This window comes from Sander lucioperca, chromosome 12, assembly GCF_008315115.2.
Source record: "Sander lucioperca isolate FBNREF2018 chromosome 12, SLUC_FBN_1.2, whole genome shotgun sequence".
Taxonomy (NCBI): Eukaryota; Metazoa; Chordata; class Actinopteri; order Perciformes; family Percidae; genus Sander; species Sander lucioperca.
In genome coordinates this window covers 826,241-848,225 of record NC_050184.1, presented here as the reverse complement: position 1 = coordinate 848,225, position 21,985 = coordinate 826,241, and the positions used below count along the sequence as shown (strand labels likewise).

The 21,985-nt window shown below is 44.6% G+C and overlaps 1 long non-coding RNA gene and 1 pseudogene across 1 annotated transcript; both read right to left on the bottom strand.

The window, feature by feature from the left end:
- Positions 1–2,533: 2,533 nt before the first annotated feature.
- On the bottom strand, positions 2,534–4,214 carry LOC116067648 (annotated as a pseudogene).
- A 39-nt stretch (positions 4,215–4,253) lies between these two features.
- Positions 4,254–5,577, bottom strand: LOC116067649. The gene is made up of 2 exons (XR_004109280.2): positions 5,391–5,577; positions 4,254–4,319 (listed from the first exon to the last, which is right to left on the bottom strand). It is a non-coding gene; the product is annotated as an uncharacterized LOC116067649 (long non-coding RNA).
- Between the last annotated feature and the right edge of the window lie 16,408 nt (positions 5,578–21,985).

The following is a 21,985-nucleotide window of genomic DNA, read 5'->3' as shown; positions in this document are numbered from 1 at the left end:
GCACATTTTCAACGGGCACTATATTAGTATTCATAAAATAAGAGAAAGTTTTCCAAACAAGCCCAATTAAGGTCTAATGGTGTTTGGGTGAGTTCGGAGTATTCGGCCTTCTTGGAGACCTTGAGTGGAGTCCTGTATGGGGCTCCAATGGGGGACTCCATAGTTCTGCTGGGGGACTTCAACGCGCACGTGGGCAATGATGGAGACACATGGAGAGACGTGATTGGGAGGAACGGCCTCCCTGATCTAAACCAGAGTGGTTGTTTGTTGTTGGACTTCTGTGCTAGTCATAGATTGTCTATAACGAACACCATGTTCGAACATAGGGATGCTCATAAGTGTACTTGGTACCAGAGCACCCTAGGCCAAAGGTCAATGATCGATTGTATAATCGTTTCATCTGATCTAAGGCCGTATGTTTTGGACACTCGGGTGAAGAGAGGGGCAGAGCTGTCAACCGATCACCATCTGGTGGTGAGTTGGGTCAGGGGGTAGGGGAAGATTCTGGACAGACCTGGTAAGCCCAAACGGGTAGTGCGGGTAAATTGGGAACGTCTGGAGGAGGCCCCTGTCCGACAGACTTTCAACTCACACCTCCGGCGGAGCTTTTCGTGCATCTCTGTGGAGGCTGGGGGCATTGAACCCGAGTGGACAATGTTCAAAGTTTCCATTGCTGAAGCTGCTGCGAGGAGCTGTGGTCTTAGGGCCTTAGGTGCCTCAAGGGGCGGTAACCCACGAACACCGTGGTGGACACCGGTGGTCAGGGAAGCCGTCCGACTGAAGAAGGAGTCTTTCCGGGATATGTTATCCCAGAGGACTCCGGAGGCAGTTGCATGGTACCGAAGGGCCCGAAGGGCTGCAGCCTCTGCCGTGAAAGAGGCAAAGCAGCGGGTGTGGGAGAAGTTCGGAGAGGACATGGAGAAGGACTTTCGGTCGGCACCAAGGTGCTTCTGGAAAACCGTTCGCCACCTCAGGAGGGGGAAGCGGGGAACCATCCAAGCTGTGTACAGTAAGGATGGGACGCTGTTGACCTCAACTGAGGATGTAATAGGGCGGTGGAAGGAGCACTTTGAGGAACTCCTAAATCCGACTAATACGCCCTCTATGGTAGAGGCAGAACTGGAGGATGATGGGGGATTGTCGTCAATTTCCCTGGTGGAAGTTGCTGAGGTAGTTAAACAACTCCACAGTGGCAAAGCCCCAGGGATCGATGAGATCCGTCCAGAAATGCTTAAAGCTCTGGGTGTGGAGGGGTTGTCTTGGTTGACACGCCTCTTCAACATTGCGTGGAAGTCTGGGACAGTGCCTAAGGAGTGGCAGACCGGGGTGGTGGTTCCCCTTTTCAAAAAGGGGGACCAGAGGGTGTGTGCCAATTATAGGGGTATCACACTTCTCAGCCTCCCTGGTAAAGTCTACTCCAAGGTGCTGGAAAGGAGGGTTCGGTCAATAGTCGAACCTCAGGTTGAAGAGGAACAATACGGATTCCGTCCTGGTCGTGGAACAACGGACCAGCACCACAACGGACCCGGGGTCCCCCGGAAGATACTGTGGGAGGTGCTGCGGGAGTATGGGGTGAGGGGGTCCCTTCTCAGGGCCATCCAATCTCTGTACGACCAAAGCGAGAGCTGTGTCCGGGTTCTCGGCAGTAAGTCGGACTCGTTTCAGGTGAGAGTTGGCCTCCGCCAGGGCTGTGCTTTGTCACCAATCCTGTTTGTAGTATTTATGGACAGGCTATCGAGGCATAGTCGGGGTGGAGAGGGGTTGCAGTTCGATGGGCTGGGGATCTCATCACTGCTTTTTGCAGATGATGTGGTCCTCATGGCATCATCGGCCTGTGACCTTCAGCACTCACTGGATCGGTTCGCAGCCGAGTGTGAAGCGGCTGGGATGAGGATCAGCACCTCTAAATCAGAGGCCATGGTTCTCAGCAGGAAACCAATGGAGTGCCTTCTCCAGGTAGGGAATGAGTCCTTACCCCAAGTGAAGGAGTTCAAGTACCTTGTATACTTACATTAAACATGTATAATGTAAAAACATATATTGTATAACTAAACAAAACGGGTAAGAAGAAAGAAAGAAAATAAACTTAACTTTGTCAAATAAACTTTTCAATAAAAACATAAAGTTTAGTGCACTTAGCAGCATTTATCAAACATCTGAGAACAATAAAATAAATTGACCATTTTAACAATAGTAGTGCTGACACACAGTAGCAACCAGCAGCATTTCTTTGTTTTAGGTCTGAATTAAAATGTATACAGTAACACTTGAACACAAAAAAATCTTAGTGGAGCTTCACTTCTGCTACTTAATCATTTTAAATAAAAAAAGTCTTGAAGTTACTAAGTGAATAAAAAGTTAGCAGCATTAGATAATCCGCTTTAGTGCAATTGACTTAGCAGCGCCATCTCCTCATTTCTGAGGGAAGGAACGTTTGTAAACAACAATACAAAAAGGAATGTGCATATTATTATATTTAGTTTTAATCCCACTTCCAGATCCAGAGTCTTCTTCCCCCACCCATTCCCCACTGAAAGTTCTTAATACTCCCAGTTTAAGAGCTGCAGGTTGTAGTGCAGGAAACACAACTGCTCTGCATGTTCTCCTGTGAGCCTGCTCCTCTTCTTGTCATAGATAATCCCAATCTCACTGAATACTCTCTCGCTGGGAACAGAGGAGGGCGGTGGACAGAGGAATTTTCTTGCAAGTGGTGCAAGAAGGTATAGGCGGGATGCATTCTGTTTCCACCATTCTAGTGGCTGACCAGTCTGTCTGTCAATCAGTGGCTCTCGGAAGTACTGATCCAGCTGCTTAGTGATGTGTTGATCATCATTTTCTTCAGCATGAGTTCCACCATGTGCTCCCAAAATGTTTGCGTACATCTGTTCAAGAAGACCAGAGGGACCAGGTTGTTCTTCCTCTTCCTCCTCCTCCTCCTCCTCCACCACCCGTCTCCGTTTCGGATCTGATTCTTGGACTCCAGTGGTGGCTGTTTTGCACTGTTCAGACACAATGGCGTGCTCTTCTTTCACCCATTCTTTGGCCTTGCTCAGTGTCTCCACTGCAAAGATTTGACCCTTATAGCGAGGATCCAGCAGCATCGCCAGCACCAAACATTTGGTCTCCTCCATCTTTGAAAATCTCCTCTCCAAGCTTTGAAACATGGTTTCCCTGAGTGTTTTGATACCCCTCGTAGTGGGACCCTCTGTCTGAAGCACCATCTTCAGCACAGCAATGCTGGGAATGACGCAGGAGATGGATGCTTCTGCCTTACTCATCTCAAAAGTGACTTCATCAATGGGGCCCAGTGTCTCGGTCAAATTTGAGACGAGGGCCCACTGGTCTGCAGTTGGAGTTGTCAACTTTCCATGTTCTCCTGCATAGATGTTCAGAGCACGCTTCTGCTCCAGCATCCTCTGCAACAGCTGTAACTTGGAGTTCCAACGGGTGGGAACAGCCTGAATTATGCTGTGCTGGGGGAGGTCAAGTTCTTCTTGAATGTTTCTCAGATGCTGTTTTGCGAGCACAGAGTGGCTGAAGTGTGTAGCACATGTCTTTAACTTGGCGATAATGTCCCCCACTGCTCTCTGACTGCTGATGCCCTCGTTTATCACAAGCTGTAATGTGTGTGCACTGCAGCTGAGATCTGGTATTTCTGCCAATCTGAGGCCTTTAATCATATTAGCACCACTGTCTCGGAGCACAAGCACAACTCTGTTGTGGGTGATGTCCCAATGTTTCAGCATGCTAAGGAGCACCTCGCTGATGTATTCCCCAGTGTGGGAGCCAGACATGGCCTTAACATTTAGTACCACTTGTTTTCTTTCCCATTCACTATTAATGAAATGGCATGTTAGACTTATCAATGACTCCGTCTCCCCAGACCAACAGTCTGTCGTGAACGACAAATGAGGGCCAGCATTCTCTGAGGTGATCAGTGTTTTGATTTTCATCTCCACACCCTTCATTATGTTTTCCAGCATGTCTGTGCGGTAGTATTTTTCAGTCTTGAGGCTATACCGGGGTTCCAGCGTTGCAATCAAACGCCGAAAGCCAACATCCGAGACCACTGTAAATGGCTGGTTGTCTGTGGCAATCATTTCAAGTATTTGTTTATCAATTTTTTTTTACCTCTGGTCAGAATTCTGCCATTTTCTTTGCGAATCGAACATTTGTGCTACAGTAGGCTGACTGAGATTGGCGGAAGCCCCCATGCTTACCAACTTGCTGCATATATTGCATTTGGCCTTCCCTGGTGTTGGCTGGGTGAAGCGCTGCCATAAGGGGGTGGTTTTCTTTTCAGCCATCAGACTTAATGACTAAAAAAGGTGGAAAATACAAGGTTAAGTTAGTATTTTTGTATAGTATCTTCATCTTCAAGTCATTTTATAGATAGGTATAGATATAAAATCTAACATTTTGTTTATAAATCAACTAATAATTCAGTGCATTGTAAGTGATACAAGGCTAAAAACGTTTCTATCATCTTCGTTGGTTGACAGACAAAGCCAAATGGACAAAACCTAATTATCGCAAAAGGGGGGAAAACAACTTTAGGCCATATGGTCAAAATTAAATGATTTAATAATAATGTAATAACTATAAGTTACAACAATAACGTATTTCACTAGTAAATTGCTGTTGAACGACAAAAACAACCACCATGGCAAATGGGTATTTTACAACAACTTTGAATGCACCGCGACGCACCGTCTGTGTTGTTCATCAGACAAGTAGACAACGGCAGCTGCACACTGCTTAACATACTGCTGTTGGATCCTCTACAGTGAAATAAATCACGCTTTACACCGTTTAGCTGTCAGCATTTTAATCGTGTTAAATCCAGCTGCTAGCTAACGGTAGGCTAACGTTAGCTGCTGACGAGTGTAATGTTAACTAGCGTCACAGGCTGCGATGTTTCTGTTATTCTAACATTCATTTTCGGAGCATCAGAGAGCAACGCAGGCATATCAGTGGCGCCGAAATGAGGCACAGAAATCTGCGTTGCTATTCGGTCCGGTAGATACGGGTCGTTAAGGCACAGGTGCAGCGGGTCTACTCTGTACCAACCCTAGCAACGACGCTAGCAAAGCAAAGCCAGTCCTTCACTAGCCTATGGTGCGGTGGTCTCTTTTATCTACAACTTCTTTCTCTGCATTGCGTTGACAACCCTCTCAAATATAAGACACACAAACAGAACAAATAATAAAAGTCTCAGATCCACTGTCTATGATTGCAAAATTCTAGCTTAATTATTGTGACATGACAGCTATCAATATCCAAAGTAGCTGAACGTCATGTCACCTATTTATGTTTTTTCTCAAAGTTGGCAGTAACATGTCATACGTTTTTCATTAAATATATAGGACTTATAAGAATTTAATCCTTACCGTTTTCTCCGAGGAACAGCTCCTTCTTTAGGCACTGGATAAGGTCTGCTCACTCTGCTGGTAATTGACTCTAGGGGCAGCGTGCGTCAAACACGTGTTCCACAACAACAACAACACCAGGCTGCCCGCAGATGCGCCTGCCTATTAATCGGCTTAATATTGGCCGATGCCGATTATGTAAAAAATGCCAAAAAATCGGCCGATTAATCGGTCGACCTCTAATTTGTTTTCTGATTTATTAGAAGTTGAGTTTCAGTCTGTATGATAAATGAACAGTTGTGCATAAAGTGGTAACATGCTATGACATGTTATGTAGACTAATACAGGTCTCACCAGGACCAAGAAGCGATAAAGCTTCTCGAGGCCAAGACCATAAGAGTAGATGATAATGGACACTGCCACTCCCCTACTGCGTGTTCCTAACATGCCACAATTGCAAGCACCAAAAGAGGCTGTGCTCCCACAGTTACGCAGTACAGAGGAGACTGGCTAAATCACCCAAGCACATCCCCCACCATATGGTCCAGCACAATGGTAAGAACAGAGTTGTTTTCAATTGTTCGTTCCAGTTCCAGGGTGACAATCTCAACCAGCTCCTCCTCCCTGGGCCCACATTGGGGTCTTCCCTCCTGGCTGTGCTACTTCGATTTCGGGAGCATGCCGTTGCCATCAGCAGTGATATCCGTGGAATGTCCCACCAGGTCAGACTGCTCCCCGAGGACCAGCCGCTTCTCAGATTCCTATGACGTGATATGAAGCGAGAGGAACCTACCACCGTTTACGAATGGAGGGTTCTCCCTTCGGGACAACATGCAGTCCTTGTGCAACATACACATTGCAGAAGCATGTGCTCAGTTTTGCAGTCCTTCTATGTGGACAACTGTCTTCTTGGATGTAAAATTTGGACTGAACATTTTCAGATAGACTAGGAACCTGCTGATCAGAACCCTCAAAAGGTGTAAATTGTTTCACTAAATCTTCTACTGATTTAATGAAGAAATTAAACTCTTGTGCTAGGACAACAGGGTTTCTGACCAGCTGATTGTTAATTTTTAATTCCAAGCCTTTAGTTTCTTGCTTGGGTTGTTTCCCTGTCAATTTATTTATATTCTGCCATATTTTTTTACTGTTACCTCTAGCGTTTTCAATAATTTGAATAAAAAAGTTTGCTTTGGCCTTGCGTAATTCAGACGTCACTTTATTTCTGGCTCCTGTAAAGTTAAGTCTATCTATGTTAAGTCCAGACTTAATAGAGTTTCTAAGTAACTGATCCCTATGCTTCATTAACTTTAAGCAGGCAGAGTTGAGCCAGGGGAGGGAGTTGGACCGCTTTCTCCCATGGCGCCCCCTCCTGGAAAAAGAGAGGATAACCTCTTTGACTTTGGAGAGAAATACATCACTGCCAGCATCAGCATCCTTGCAATCCCTGAGGCCAACCCAGTCAATATCTTTCAAAGCTCCACCCACGTTTTCAAGTTGGTTCTTGGGGATTGTCATATTAATCGTACGGTTAGTTGAAGTATGACATATATTTTCTTAACATTTAACCTTCCTAGAGAAAAAGATTGCATTATGGTCTGAGAGACCTGTTAACAGGTTGTGGGTGTTTGTGATTCTTTCCGGTTTATTAGCAAAAACTAAGTAAATTCTAGAGTGAGTGTGTTATGTAATTCTGGTTGATTGTTCTATTAACTGAGTGAGGTTGAAATAATCTGTTAAATGCTTGAGGCTTTTTCTGTCTTTTTTATTATCCCAATTGATGTTAAAATCCCCAAAGAGGAGGATTTCTTTTTTATGATTGCATAACATAAGGAGTGCTTTGAGCTGATCATAAAAATCCAGATTAGCAGTAGGTTTGCGATAGATGCAGATAACTGTCAGAGACATCTCTCTCGAAAGGGAGATGTTTACACCAATGCATTCTAGTGTGATGTTACTGGGCCATTTAATCTGATTGCATTTCAAGTTATTCTTAACATACATGAAAACCCCCCACCCCTCCCCTGACCCCTATCTTTCCTAAAAGTTGTGTATTCTGGTAGTGACACAGCAGCTTTGGGTGAGGAGCTGGTGAGCCACATTTCAGATAAACCCATAAAATCAATGTTAGAATTACATAACAAATGTTCAATCTGTTCACGTTTTGGCACCAAGCTACGAACATTTAAATGAGAGCCAAACAACCCCCCTTTTTACATACTGGATCCCAAACAGTCCTAGCCTGATTAAGTGTCCTGAATAATTTGATTCGTTTATGTTTACTGAGTACTGGGTTACGAATCTTACATGTACTAGTGTGTGAAAACTGTCCTTTTGTACCGGGCGTTATGGTGGTAACCTCCTGCTGCATTGCTGGTTCCCGGCTCAGATCTGCTTAGAGCCCGCAGTCCAGCCAATACCAGCTGGGCATAGCGCGGCTCGGACCGAGGGTAGCGGCGCGGAGGCAAAAACAGTATTGGGCAACGGCAGACGGCCCTCGGCCCCCCTCTGCCGTATCGCCGGCCCACAGCTCAGTACTGTAGCTGACGCACTGGGTAGTGCCTCTGTCTCGCCGATGGCAGCTAGGCGCTGCCCCGCTGTTGTAATGTTGGTCAGGGGTGGTGGAGAGAGGTATTCCCTAGGCTCCCGCTGTTGCATAGCTGTTTCTGTAGTTGTTGCAGACGGGCAGCCACTGGAAACCCGGCTCTGTGACATGAGCCCTCGGCCCAGCGGCTCTGTCGGATGAAACGCTGCAGCTCGCCATGTCAGCTGGGTGGGGTACGTTGCCAAAGGCAGCACACTTGCTGCTGGAAACACTGTGGTGAAGGTAGGACTTAACCAACCGATGTTGGCCACAGGAGCCCAGGGCCATGTAGGAAATGACCACGGCTGATGGATGGTCGCCGCTACAGGCCACGTCGGCCCCAGCCGCGGCTGCGTTAGCCAGTAAGAGTGTGCCAACTGAGCCTGTTGCGAGGCTAAATTAGCCTGGAAGTTAATATTCGTGGAATGAGGGCCAGGGTTAATCTCCACATCGCCTGCCAGTAATACCATAAATACCAAATGTAAAAGTCTCACAGTTTCACTGGCTGGTTTGATGTTTCCTTGTAGCGTGGATGGCACTTTGGCTCGCCCATTGTTTAGGAAGGTAGAGTACAGGAGACACTGACTTACACAAGACGGATCACAGACATTGTCTTCGATGGATTAGCGCTGCCGTGTGGTTAATAAAAGCAGACATAAGATAAAAACAGCATTGGGTATCCAACTAAAAAATGGAAATATTTTTTTGACGGCTTTAACCGAGTTAGACAGCACACACGGAGCACCTGCCGAAACGCGCGTGTGCTCGGCTGCCATCTTAGTCCTTACCATAAGTTTTTAGCTGTGACTGTCCTCCAGGGTACTGTATCCTGGGATGGTGGCTACTCCTGCATTGTCCAGTCCATAACCATCATCACCCCACATCGGGAGCTACTGCAGGGGAGAGTACAGAGCCGCTTTAACCAACACCATGCCAGAGCCCGCAACATCATAGAGCGGGTGTTTGGAATGATGAAGGTGAGATGGACGTGCCTGCTACACAAGGCTCAGGAGGTGCAGCATTCTTTCGTGCCAGAGGTCATCACTTCATGCTGTGTTCGCCACCATATCTGTTTGGCTGCGGGAGACACCATTAAACCCACCGACATCAATGAGATGGGAAGGTCCCCACCAGGGGCGCCGCCAGGAAAATTTTGGGCCCCATGACAAAAAATCAAATTGGGCCCCCTCTGCGCAGCTGTTGTCACCCCATCTCTAGGACCTAACTGTCCCATCAAAAGCTTTACATAACTCTAATTAAAAGCTTGCAACTGTCTTGCTTCTTGTAGTTCAATACTAGTACTAGCACAATATTTACTGCTGGTGATTTGTACATGCATGCAAGTCTAGTATGCAGTTCACTATTTGATGCAAGATTAAAAGCAACCATGCACAAGCAGGCTCAGGTAAGCTACTCACTGTTTCCAACTGTCCAGCATCCAGTACACAGTAGGCTGTTGTTTTTTTAAATTTTATTTCATAATGATCATTATGTGAGAAAATAATTATTAATGTGTTTGAATTTCTGTCATTAATAAATATTTCATTTTCTTTTTTGTAATGGTAAAAAGAGCAAGAGAGACAGAGAAATCCCCACAGACTCCATGCAATGATGCTAACTGGCATGTCATTGAACACAATGTTGCTCACCTTCTTCAGTGGGACAGGGAGGGGCACAGTTACTGTGGAGTTCCACTGGATGCAGAACGTCTGCGGACCGGATCCGCTGCGGAATGGCTGCGTTCTCCGCCGTCCGTCAATACCCACTAGGTCCGGATTTGTTTCAGTTTGTTTCCATACAGAAGAGTAGAGGGGAAACAACTCTGTGCTGTGTTTTCAAGGTGTAGTGCAGGGAAATATGATCCGCCGTGAGCACGGTGTATTTTACTTTGAAAATTAACCGGATTTTTATTTTGTTTCTGTGCTCGACTTCCTGTCCCGCACTATCTGCCGTGTGCTGATAGTGCTGCGGAGCTCTCCGGCATCCGGGAAAAATAGAAGCTCTGCGTATCTGCTCCGGAGGGCTGCAGACCGCCGGAGCTGGGACGGAGTAGGGACGCAGACGTTCCGCAGTCAGTGGAAATACACACATTGACTTTAATGGAAACCTAATGACTCCGTCGACGTTCCGGAGCTGTTCCGCAGCCGTTACGCATCCAGTGGAAATTGCCAGTTAGGGGGAGACTGGGGTGCTGCTGACTCATCTGTTGTTAAGTCTGCTAAAAGGGGCGGGGACAATGATTTAATATGAATATCTTGCTAAACGTTTCCCTGCACTGATTAAATGGTGATTAAATGTAGGCTAACACTAGTCTGTAGCTAGCTAGCTTATTCACTATGGACATTAAGCCAACAGGTTAATACCACTCACAGACTATAGGCTACCCACCTTTCTTGGTGAAAAACTGGGTTACAGTTTGACACCCTTTCCTTTGTCTTTCTTCTCTCTCTTTTCGCTTTCCTTTATTGAAAACCAGATTTTGATTTAACATTACTTGGCAACATTGTGGTCACCGTACTTCTGGCATCTACTGACTGCAACTAAACACCGTCACTGAGTGCGCTATGGCAGGACCAAACCATTTCATGCAGATACAGGGGGGTGGTCGGTCAATATGGATGTTTACTTTTTGGTCAATGGGGATATTTAACTTTTACTGCCAAAAACAAGTAAAAACAAAGAGATCATTAATTTTGTTATTATATTTGAAATATATATACTGAATGATGATGGTTTAATAATTTTATATTAATTTTTACCTATTTTTTGGGGCCCCTGTCAGTCATGGGCCCTTGGAATTGTCCTAACTTTTCCCCCCTATACGGCGCCCCTGGTCCCCACCCCTCCAGTGAGAGGGGAACGGAGTGGAGTGGTATGGCTGGCTAGATGGACTGGCGGCACAACTTTCAGCTCCCATTCATCAAACTGGGGAGTTAAATGACCATGATAGTGAGTTAAGTGTTCATTTATGGCTAGTTGTTATTTTCCTTAGAATGTTTTGTTAAATCTTTTTGACAGAAAGGACAACTTCTGAGCGATGCGATGGCCACATGCACGATTCTGCTCTTTTATTTCTCGTTAATGTTGACCTGATTTCCCATTACACTATGCTCAGCTTTATTTAGAGCTTTCTTACATATCGTTACAATCTCAAATGGGCTTTATAGACCCACAGGTCTATATTACACATTGTATTGGATGTTAAAATAGGCCACCACATCTTAATTGTTTCAGAAATGTTCAGTGCAATAAAATCGGTCTATTACTATGGACTATTCTGACTGATGCACATTATTTCACATCATTCTTACAATGTCACTTAAGATTAAAGAGTGTGAGCAACTGTACAGTAACTGTTTGTGATTCTGATGTTGACATTGCATTAATTGACACAAGATGCAGGTGTTGCTTATGTGCTGAACTATTTGAGGTTGGGACTGCATAATCTGAAATTATCAGTGTGCAATTCACAATGTTGCTGATGTGTTAAGATATGACCATATCACCTCTAATGTCACTGTAATTGTATGTTGCATGAGTGACTTATCTAAAAACCTTGGCTTTGTCATGTCATAGCTTTCTGTTTTAATAAAGATATCTTTGTTATCTCTACAGTAATGAACTGTGTTATTTCTGGATTTCAGTTTTTTTTAAAGGGCTGCATACTTGATTTCTGCTTGCTAAATGCTTTCCATTTTTAATAACAAAACATAACCACAACTCAAATGCAAGTAAGTTAACATAAAGCTATAAAATAAATAACACAAACTAGTCTTTCTTCCACACCAGCTCCTGAAAGAGGTCCAGGAGCCTGGTGGAGGTCTCCTGCATGGCCTGGTGCTGGCAGTTAAACCTCTCCTCCTCCTTGGCTGCCTCCTCCTCCAGGAACTGCAGGACCTGGGAGCATTTTCTTTTCTTTCTGGGAGGGGGACCGGCAGAGGTGGAGGGCTCAATATCCCTGAGATTATTGTCAGAGCCAGACTCAGTGGACATGTCATCGTCCACTGTGTACTGGCTCTGGGCAGACTGGGTTGATAAGCCACTGGATGTTGAGCCAAACGTTTTTTTTCATAAAAGAATTATGCTTAGGGCACCAAAATGGCTAGCAGCGGCACTGCAATCAGGTCATTACTCAGGTCAGTCATCAGGTGTTGTACATCATTCAGTAATTAACATTCATCCAAACAGATCAACTCTTTGTCTCTGTTAATTTATGTAATTCCTTTAAATAAAGAAAACCTAGTGGGAGTAAATGTCTACAATTATTAACAAAATAGTTATTGAGGGAACAAAATAGCAAAATAGTTAGTGGGAGTGGGTGCTTCCTCACGAGAGAGAAACAAGATAAACTATAAAATGTAAAATATATATCAGAATCAGAATCTGGTCTTTTCGGCTTTGGTGTTTTGGTGCATAGACATCTATGATCTCAGTTTGCTAATGTTAATGGTGAATCCTCCAGGCACGCTAAGTTAGCCAGAGTGTTCCACAAGGCTGGGTGCTTGGATCAATTCTATTGAGCTTTATGCTTCATGCTTTCTCTGGGCAATATTATTAGGAAACACTATATAAACTGCCACTGTTATGCAGATGATTCCCAATTATATCTATCAATCAAGCTAGATGAAACCAAGCAGTTAGTTAAACCTTCAAACACGAATTAAGGACATAAAATCCTGGATGACTGGCAATTTCCTGATGTTAAACTCAGACAAAAGTTATGTTACTGTAGTTATTGTACTTTGCCCCAAACACCTCCGAAGCTCATTATCTAAAGACACTGTCATAAATCTCTGAGTTATTTTTGATGAGGATCTACCTTTTAACGCCTCCATAAAACAAATCTCAAGAACCACCTATTTCCATCTGCGTAAAATTGCCAAAATTAGGCATATCCTCTCTCAAAACGATGCAGAAAAAGTAGTCCATGCATTTCTTACTTCAAGGCTAGACTATTATAATTCCTTACTATCAGGTTGCTCAAACAAGTCCCTTAAGCCTCTCCAGTTGATCCAGAATGCTGCAGTGCATGTACTGACAAGAATTAAAAAAAAAATTATTAGCTTCTCTGCATTGGCTTCCTGTAAAATCCAGGATTGAATTTAAAATCCTTCTCCTGATCTACAAAAATTGTAATGGTCAGGCACCATCATATCTTTTTTTTGGGGGGGCATTTTAGGCCTTTATTTTTATAGGACAGCTGAAAACATGAAAGGAGAGAGAGAGAGGGGGATTTGCAGCAAAGGGCCACAGGTCGGAGTCGAACCCTGGCCCGCTGCATCAAGGAGTAAACCTTTATATATGGGAACCCACTCTACCAGCTGAGCTATCCGGGCACCCAGCGCCAAACTTTTGTTTATGGATTTTCCACTGAAAACTGAAAGAATGGACATTTTCATGCTGCACAGTGAAACCAAATAAATGTATTGTTATTTGCAATGCATCGTCTGAAGATTCTTGAATGCTACACAGCATGTAAACAGGCAGTGCATCAGCCAAGTCACATGGGGTTAAACTAACAGTGAGCTCCTTTAATACCTGGATAATATAGATTACAGCAGCTGTGTGGAGTTAGAAAACATTCAGAGACAAAGAGGCACTACATGTACTCTGTACTGTAACTAAATAATTGTGATTAGACTGGTGAGTGTGGGTAAAAATAAGTCTAACCCGGGCCCGCTGCGTCCCGCTGCGATTGAAACTGATCTATCCAGGCGCCCAGGCACCATCATATCTTAAAGAGCTCATAGTACCCTGTTGCCCCACTAAAGCACTGTGCTCCCGGAATGCAAAGTTAATTGGGGTTCCCAGAGTCTTCAAAAGTAGAATGGGAGCCAGAGCCTCCTGTGGAACCAACTCCCAGTCTGGGTTTGGGAGGCAGACACTGTCCCCTCATTTAAGAGCAAGCTTAAAACTCTCCTCTTTGATAAAGTTTATAGTTTTGGCTGGCCCAGGGTTGCCTCGGAACAGTTCTTAGTTATGCTGCTATAGTTTTAGACTGCCGGGGGATTTCCAATGACACACTGAGCTTCTCTCTCTCTCCAGCCGTGTGCATTCATGTCCCTTTAATGCATGTTAGTAACCTAGCTCCGGGGAGCTTATTCCCCGGAGTCCTTCTGCTTTCTCGGGTGGCAACTGGATTGTTTTTGGCAGCTGCTGCTGTGGTCCTGCTCGACGCCCTGCACTGCTACAACTATTATTTCTAGTCATAGTTCTATTATCTTTATTGTTCCTAAGTAATTGCCATGGCGCATCATGCCAACTGCTATAATTATTATGAATCGTATTTCTGTATATCTGTATCAGTGTCTCTGTGTCTCATCAGGCAGCGACAGATGGCCACCATCTTGGGTCTTTGAAAATTATAGTGTGGTCTAGACCTACTCTATCTGTAAAGTGTCCTGAGATAACTCCTGTTGTGATTTGACACTATAAATAAAATTGAATTTAAATTGAATTGAATGTATCACATCATAGTATGTATTGTTAATATGTTGCATTGACTCTTGCATTGTATTACTGGCAATGGCAAATACACAAGGATGATCTGTGTTAATTAGGGCCCGAGCGCCGACAGCGGCGAAGGCCCTATTGAAACTGAAGGAATTATTATTATTAGGGCCCGAGTGCCGACAGCGGCGAAGGCCCTTTTGAAACTGAAGGAATTATTAGGGCCCGAGCACCGACAGCGGCAAAGGCCCTTTTGAAACTGAAGGAATTATTATTAGGGCCCGAGCGCCGACAGCGGCGAAGGCCCTATTGAAACTGAAGGAATTATTAGGGCCCGAGCGCCGACAGCGGCGAAGGCCCTATTGAAACTGAAGGAATTATTATTATTAGGGCCCGAGCGCCGACAGCGGCGAAGGCCCTTTTGAAACTGAAGGAATTATTAGGACCCGAGCGCCGACAGCAGCGAAGGCCCTTTTGAAACTGAAGGAATTATTATTAGGGCCCGAGCGCCGACAGCAGCGAAGGCCCTTTTGAAACTGAAGGAATTATTATTAGGGCCCGAGCGCCAACAGCGGCGAAGGCCCTATTGAAACTGAAGGAATTATTATTATTATTAGGGCCCGAGCGCCGACAGCGGCGAAGGCCCTTTTGAAACTGAAGGAATTATTATTATTATTATTATTATTACACCAAATGAATTGGCTTTTTGAGGGGCTTAACATGTTCAAAAACTCACCAAATTTGGCGGTCGCATCAAGTCTGGTGCCCACTTACTCAGGCCACGCCCCCTTTCATAACATTTGAACCGTTTAAGGTAGTGTCTTGTGTGAGGTGTCATTGAACTCAGCAGAGAGTTGCTTCTTCATTGGTGATGGTTTGGCTCGCCCCCTATACTTAAGCCACGCCCCCTTTCATAACATTTGAACCGTTTAAGGTAGGGTCTTGTGTGAGGTGTCATTGAACTCAGCAGAGAGTTGCTTCTTCATTGGTGATGGTTTGGCCCGCCCCCTATGCTTAAGCCACGCCCACTTTCATAACATTTGAACGATTTAAGATTGACCATTGTGTGAGGTATCAATGAACTCAGCAGAGAGTTACTTCTTCATTGGTGATGGTTTGGCCCGCCCCCTATGTTCAAGCCACGCCCCCTTTCATAAATGCTGACCCATCTAAGGTAGAGTCTTGTGTGAGGTATCGTTGAACGCAGCAGGGAGTTCCCTCTTCATTGGTGACGATTTGCGGTGTCTGAGTGTTGCGCAAATGCATGGTCGCAAGGAGCGGCGACCGCCGGTGACCCCGACGCGCGCAGAGGAGCGAGGGCCCGTCCATCGCTGCTTGCAGCTTTAATTATTATTCTTTTTCCCGGCAAATTAATTGGCTTTTTGAGGGGCTTAACATATTCAATAACTCACCAAATTTGGCGGTCGCATCAAGTCTGGTGAAAATTTACGTATTTTAAGGGTTTCGGGAATAGGCGCGCAAAAATGGTTCGCTAGCGCCCCCTACAAAGTTAAACAAATTGAGCCCCTGCAGTGCGTTTAACGTAGACTTACGAAACTTGGTACACATATCTAACATGTCAAGATGTACAAAAAACGTCATAGACCCAACAGGAAGTCCGCCATTTTGAATTCAAAGTTCGAAATTAGTGCAATTTTGGCCATTTCCACATGTCGTACTTTAACAAACTCCTCCTAGAGATTTCATCCGATCAACTTACTTCAAATTTGGTAGGTGCCATCATAACACATTAAAGATGAAAAGTTCTTAAAAGAAAAACTTTTCGTCATAGGGCGTGGCCGTGGCGGGGCGGCCATTTTGTGCATTTCGCCATCAAAACAGGAAGTGGCTGTAACTTGAGTGTACATTGTCCAACTGGCTTGAAACTTTTCAGGATTCATAAGACTCCAACCCGGAGGACAGATAAAGGCCGATATTTACTTAAAGTCATAGCGCCCCCTAATGGCAAGAGGAAGTAGGCCCAAAAGACAAGGTGCTATACTTTAACAAACTCCTCCTAGAGATTTCATCCGGCGGACTTCAAACTTGGTGTGTAACATCCCATCACCTTAAAGATGAAAAGTTATTAAAAGAAACAATTTTCGTCAGACGGTGTGGGCATGGCGTGGCGGCCATTTTCAGTGTTTAGCGATGAACAAAGAAGTTGTTGTAACTTGAGTGTACGTTGTTGTATCTGCCCGAAATTTCTCACGATTGTCAAGGGTCCAGGCCTGAGGACAGCTACGCACCAAAATTGACTTTTCGTCATAGCACCCCCCCCCCCCTGGCAACAGGAAATGCCCTTTATATGACAAACATCATCCGATTTACATGAAACTCATAATGTGTGGTCTACATGTGATACTGAGCCACCCCCTATACTTTAACCACGCCCACTTACTCGGGCCACGCCCCCTTTCATAACATTTGAACCGTTTAAGGTAGAGTCTTGTGTGAGGTGTCATTGAACTGAGCAGAGAGTTGCTTCTTCAATGGTGATGGTTTGGCCCGCCCCCTATTCTTAAGCCACGCCCCCTTTCATAACATTTGAACCGTTTAAGGTAGAGTCTTGTGTGAGGTGTCATTGAACTCAGCAGAGAGTTCCTTCTTCATTGGTGATGGTTTGGCCCACCTCCTATGCTTTAGCCACGCCCCCTTTTATAACTAATGACCCGTTTGATGTAGACCCTTGTGTGAGGTATCAGTGAACTCAGCAGAGAGTTCCTTCTTCATTGGTGATGGTTTGGCCCACCCCCTATACTTAAGCCACGCTCCCTTTCACAGCTAATTAACTGTATGACATAGAGTCTTGTGTGAGGTATCATTGAACTCAGCAGGGAGTTCCCTTTCCATTGGTGACAATTTCCGGTGTCTGAGTGCGACTGTGCAAATGCACAGTCGCAAGGAGCGGCATCTTCCAGTAACCCCGACGTGCACATAGGCGTGAGGGCCCGTCCATCACTGCTTGCAGCTTTAATTTAATATGTGATCCATGCGTATACAATATTTACAGGATGTCTACAAAACGTGTATTATTAGAGTGTATGTGAACATTTGTTGTGTTGTACAGAATGTGAATATGTATGCATTTTTTCTACATAATACAAACTGGTGAAAAATATTAAACTACTTACAACATTTAATGTTATCAACTTTTCAAATATGACGTGAATGTTTTTTTGCTTTTTATATGTAGGAAAATATACGGTTGGAATCACATTGCATATCTTTTCATAAAAATAAAGACTGGCAGCATGTTTTTGCTCAACACTGAAAGAATGTTGTTTTACATAGTCTAAAGGTTTCCCAATTTTCATTCAGATTCTCTTAAAGTATGGCATACATTTATGGTCATGCCACATGTACAGATGTTCATTGAACCTTGTCCATTACCTCAATGTATCTTTTATTTAGCTTAAACCGTCCTGCAGCATATTCGTCTACAAGCCGAGGTAGCATATGTGAGAAATAAAAACCTCTCAATCGCTTGACTTGCTCCCTCACAAATGCCTCATCATACTGCACTGTAAGGGAAACATGCTCTTTGGGTGTCCAAAAGTCAAATGTGTAGCAGATTTTAGACCTGTGCAAAACATTGTAAGCTGTATTTTCATGTAATATCCCCTACTGCCAGTTTTCTGCAACTGCAGCCCTCCATCTTCTAGTTTGACATCACTGCATTTCTGAGTAAGCTGTTCAGTGAGTGAGGGCTGGGTTGGCACTCATAGACATAGACCCATATGGGTAGCACGGGGTTAGTGGCAGAAATGACCGAAAACGTGATGAATTATGGACATCAAGTGGATAAATCTTGGATGTAACAGTTTGGATTTAATGCTCAACAACCCCGAAAAAAGGCACAAGTTCCAGGCTGGATAGAAAATCACCTGTAAAGGCTAGAAAGACACCAAAGACACCCCCATGATGGCTAACTTGTTAGCTTTTATCAGCTTTTTTGCAGCAATCAGTAAGTCTCTACGTTTAACTGTTATTAAATTATCTAAATATGAATCAGAGGTGCCGTTTGGGATCGTGGACGATCCTTTAGGGTTCTGATTCAGACATTTGGGTCGGACTTGCGTTTATTTTTGTCAGTGTTTTAACTGCTTGAGGTAAGTTAGCCTACTACTAATGTTTAGCGTCATCTCAGCCTCAAAAGCAAACAAACATACTGTTGTGCTGTTCTTTCTCTACTAATGCAGCATCTATTCAACAAATTAATAACTTTATAATGATATGACAAAATGTACTGTATACATACCTTTTTGCTGTCGATGCTTTAAATGTGCATCTGATGTCAGCCTTCTCCGCACACCATGTGCTCTCCGTGCAGCGCGCAGTAACACGTGTCGAAAATAAACAACACAAGGCATCAGTGATAGTTTTTATTTCGCCTCTAGAGGCATGATTGTAATGCATGATGCCAGCAGACCCTTCTCAGCTCTCGCGTACTGTGTAATGAATGACAGTGCGCGCTTCTCAGCCGCTCCAGCAACGGACGCAACCAGGAAAAACTATCGGTATGGATTTTTGCCGATAACGATAGTTCCACCAATCAACTATCGGTGCCGATTAATCGGCAAAACCGATGAATTGGTCGACCTCTAGTATTGCTGTTCTGCCTTGTGGTGCCTGAAGTTAATCTGACTCAGATGTTTAGACTCAATGTTCTTTGATGTCCCTGCATTCCACCTGCGCTGCTCATCTGTACATGCAAGCCCTGTCTCTCCACCAACCACTGCATTCTGCACCTGCAATAATGGCATCAATAGTGTCTTTGCTATTTCTCCACTTACTATTAACATTACTACAGTATTAAGCATGAAAATAAATATATCAAATTAGATTCAAGCTCATCATTGCACATATTGTACTGACGTTTGTTTAGCACCAGAAGTGTAAAAGAAGCAGTAAAGTGCTGTGTAATGTACTAGAAGTAGCCTTGTACATTTTAGAAGGGTATGTATGAAATCTATATACAGTTGGAGGTGCAAAGGAAATAAGTACATTTAGTCAAGTACTGTGCATATGTACTTTTTTAATATTACACAGAATAGCTGCTGCATGGCTACATGACTTCCCTAACCCGGCAATGCAAGAGCAGCCGACTGTCTCAATGACTCCACTTTCTCTCAGCATTACCCATGAGAGAGTCTTGATTGACACTGACTGGGCTCTACTGCTGCCTTCAAAAATATAAAGCCGCTGTGTTTCTTCAACAATACTGTACCTATTTTGTTACTATGCAAGTAATTATATGCTTCTGGATGGAGAAACACCGGCTTTTACAGTGAATATAAAGCTACCAAACGTACACTAACTTCATCACACACAGTGTCTAATCTCTGTCTTTTTCCTGCCGCCATGCAAGCCCAGATGGTAGCCTATATTTAGCCTAATATGGTTGTGATTTATGTATGCCTATTAAGAAACAAATAGTCTGTAACTTTTTAGAATTTGTCACATATTTCGCTGTTCGTTATTCTGAGTCAGCTCAGCTGTACTTCATGAATGGGAGAGACAGAGGTTGAGTGGTCTGACATGCCATCTCCTTTTCCCTCTTTCTATTTCTATTGTTTAGCCCCAACAGCTGTTTTGCTTTGCTCTTTTTCCATAGACGACAACTTACTACTCGTACACTCGTACCTGCTCACTCAGCGCTCATGGCGCCCCCCCTCCCTCTTCTATGTCAACATTCAATGATGGAATCTTATGAGACAGGGCGCCTACTCTATCCTGTTAGTCCTCTAAAATGTTATATAACATTGAGGAAATGCAGAAATGATTTAGAAACGCATAACAGCAGCTACATATAGAAAATATAATTTTTTTTTTGTTATTTTTTACCATCGCTTTGGCGCCCCCCACAGTTCTGCGCCCCTATGCGCTGCATAAAGTGCATACCCACTTTTTGCGCCACTGGCGGAGGGACCTGATATAGTATGAATTCAAACGTTTTACAAATCTTCATCACAATGTTTGTATTTCGGCTTAGTTTTTATCAGTTTATTGCAATTAAAAAACAGTTAAATCTGAACCTCAAGTAAAGTTAGTGCTGGAAGCAGCACACGTAACATTTACTTAACATTACTTGAGAAGGCTGGTTCGTTCCACCAGATGATATTACTAATCCAGACATGACACAGTTTGATTTCCCAACGTATCTGGGACTTCCACAGCAGAAACAAAGCAGCAACAGTCGGTATTTCTGCCATATTGATGGCGGAAAGAAACGATGTTGGGGCGTACAAATCTACACCGGCGGGTAAACGCGAGTAACGTTAGCGCTATTAAACATGGGAGGACACGAAACAGCGCTAAACAAAAATGGCCAGTGTGAAGACGGCAAAAGCCTTGTACAGGCCATGTTAAAAATTTGAATTTTCCCTGCTTCACTGCACGCGGACATGCACAAAGCATTTTGAACCTGACGACGCCACATAAAATGACTTTCATAAACGTACTAACACCGTTAAGCATAATGTTGTATTTGTTGTGATGAAGACAGAACGGACCCAAACGCTAGGCTCAGCAGGAAAAAACAAGTTTTATTGAGGGAGAGGGAAGTGGAAGGAGTGGGGAGGCGGACGCCGAGGACAGGAGTAAGGGCTCTGGGGCTGGGATAGGACGATGAGGGAGACTGCTGGGATAGGATGGTGAGGGAGCTAGCAGGGGATAGGACGACGAGGTAGCTAGCAGGGGATAGGATGGCGAGGGAGCTAGCAGGGGATAGGATGGCGAGGGAGCTAGCAGGGGATAGGATGGCGAGGGAGCTAGCAGGAGATAGGATGGTGAGGGAGCTAGCAGGGGAAAGGATGACGAGGGAGCTAGCAGGGGATAGGAGGGTGAGGGAGCTAGCAGGGGATAGGATAGGGAGGGAGCTTGGAGTGCGCGGGGAAACCGGGACCAAGGGAGCTGAAGAGGAGGCACTGGAGACCGCGGAGGGTGGCTGGAAGCTGGAGCGAAGGCAGGGCAGTACAGGAGCAGAGGCAGGATGGAGTAGGGAGCCGTGGGAGGGGGACCGAATGGTGAGGCCAGCCGACTGGAGGTATTGGAAGCGGGTGGAGAGAATGGCTGCAGGGAAAAAACAAAAAGAGTCAGCGACAGAAAAGAAGGTAAGTGCTAGAGTTTTCTCAAAGAGCTTGTATTTGCGTGTCACCAGAATGACTGAAGCAACGATCAAGTGGATCCGGGGTTCATATACTGGGCTTGATTGTAGATGGCTGGTAAGTGTGTACGGTGGGAGAGGTGATTGTGGAATGACGAGCAGGTGCGTGTAGTCAGCTGGCAGGAGCAGGCAGGAGGAGGGGAAAACACAGGGGACACAGAGAGAGGCAAAGCAAACAGAGAAAAAACTGACGGTGGAAATAAAATAGGCACTAGGAAATCAGAAAACAAAACAAAGACTCACAGCCAGCCGACCCCAACCATAACAATATTAAAACACACTAATGTAATTTTACCGTTTTACAGTTGCTGGACTAACATAGACTGTTAAAGACTAACATTCTTTATGAATTGATAAATGTGGTTCTCCTTTAAACCGAATATTCCTGGCAGAAATGTTGTCTCTCACACACCT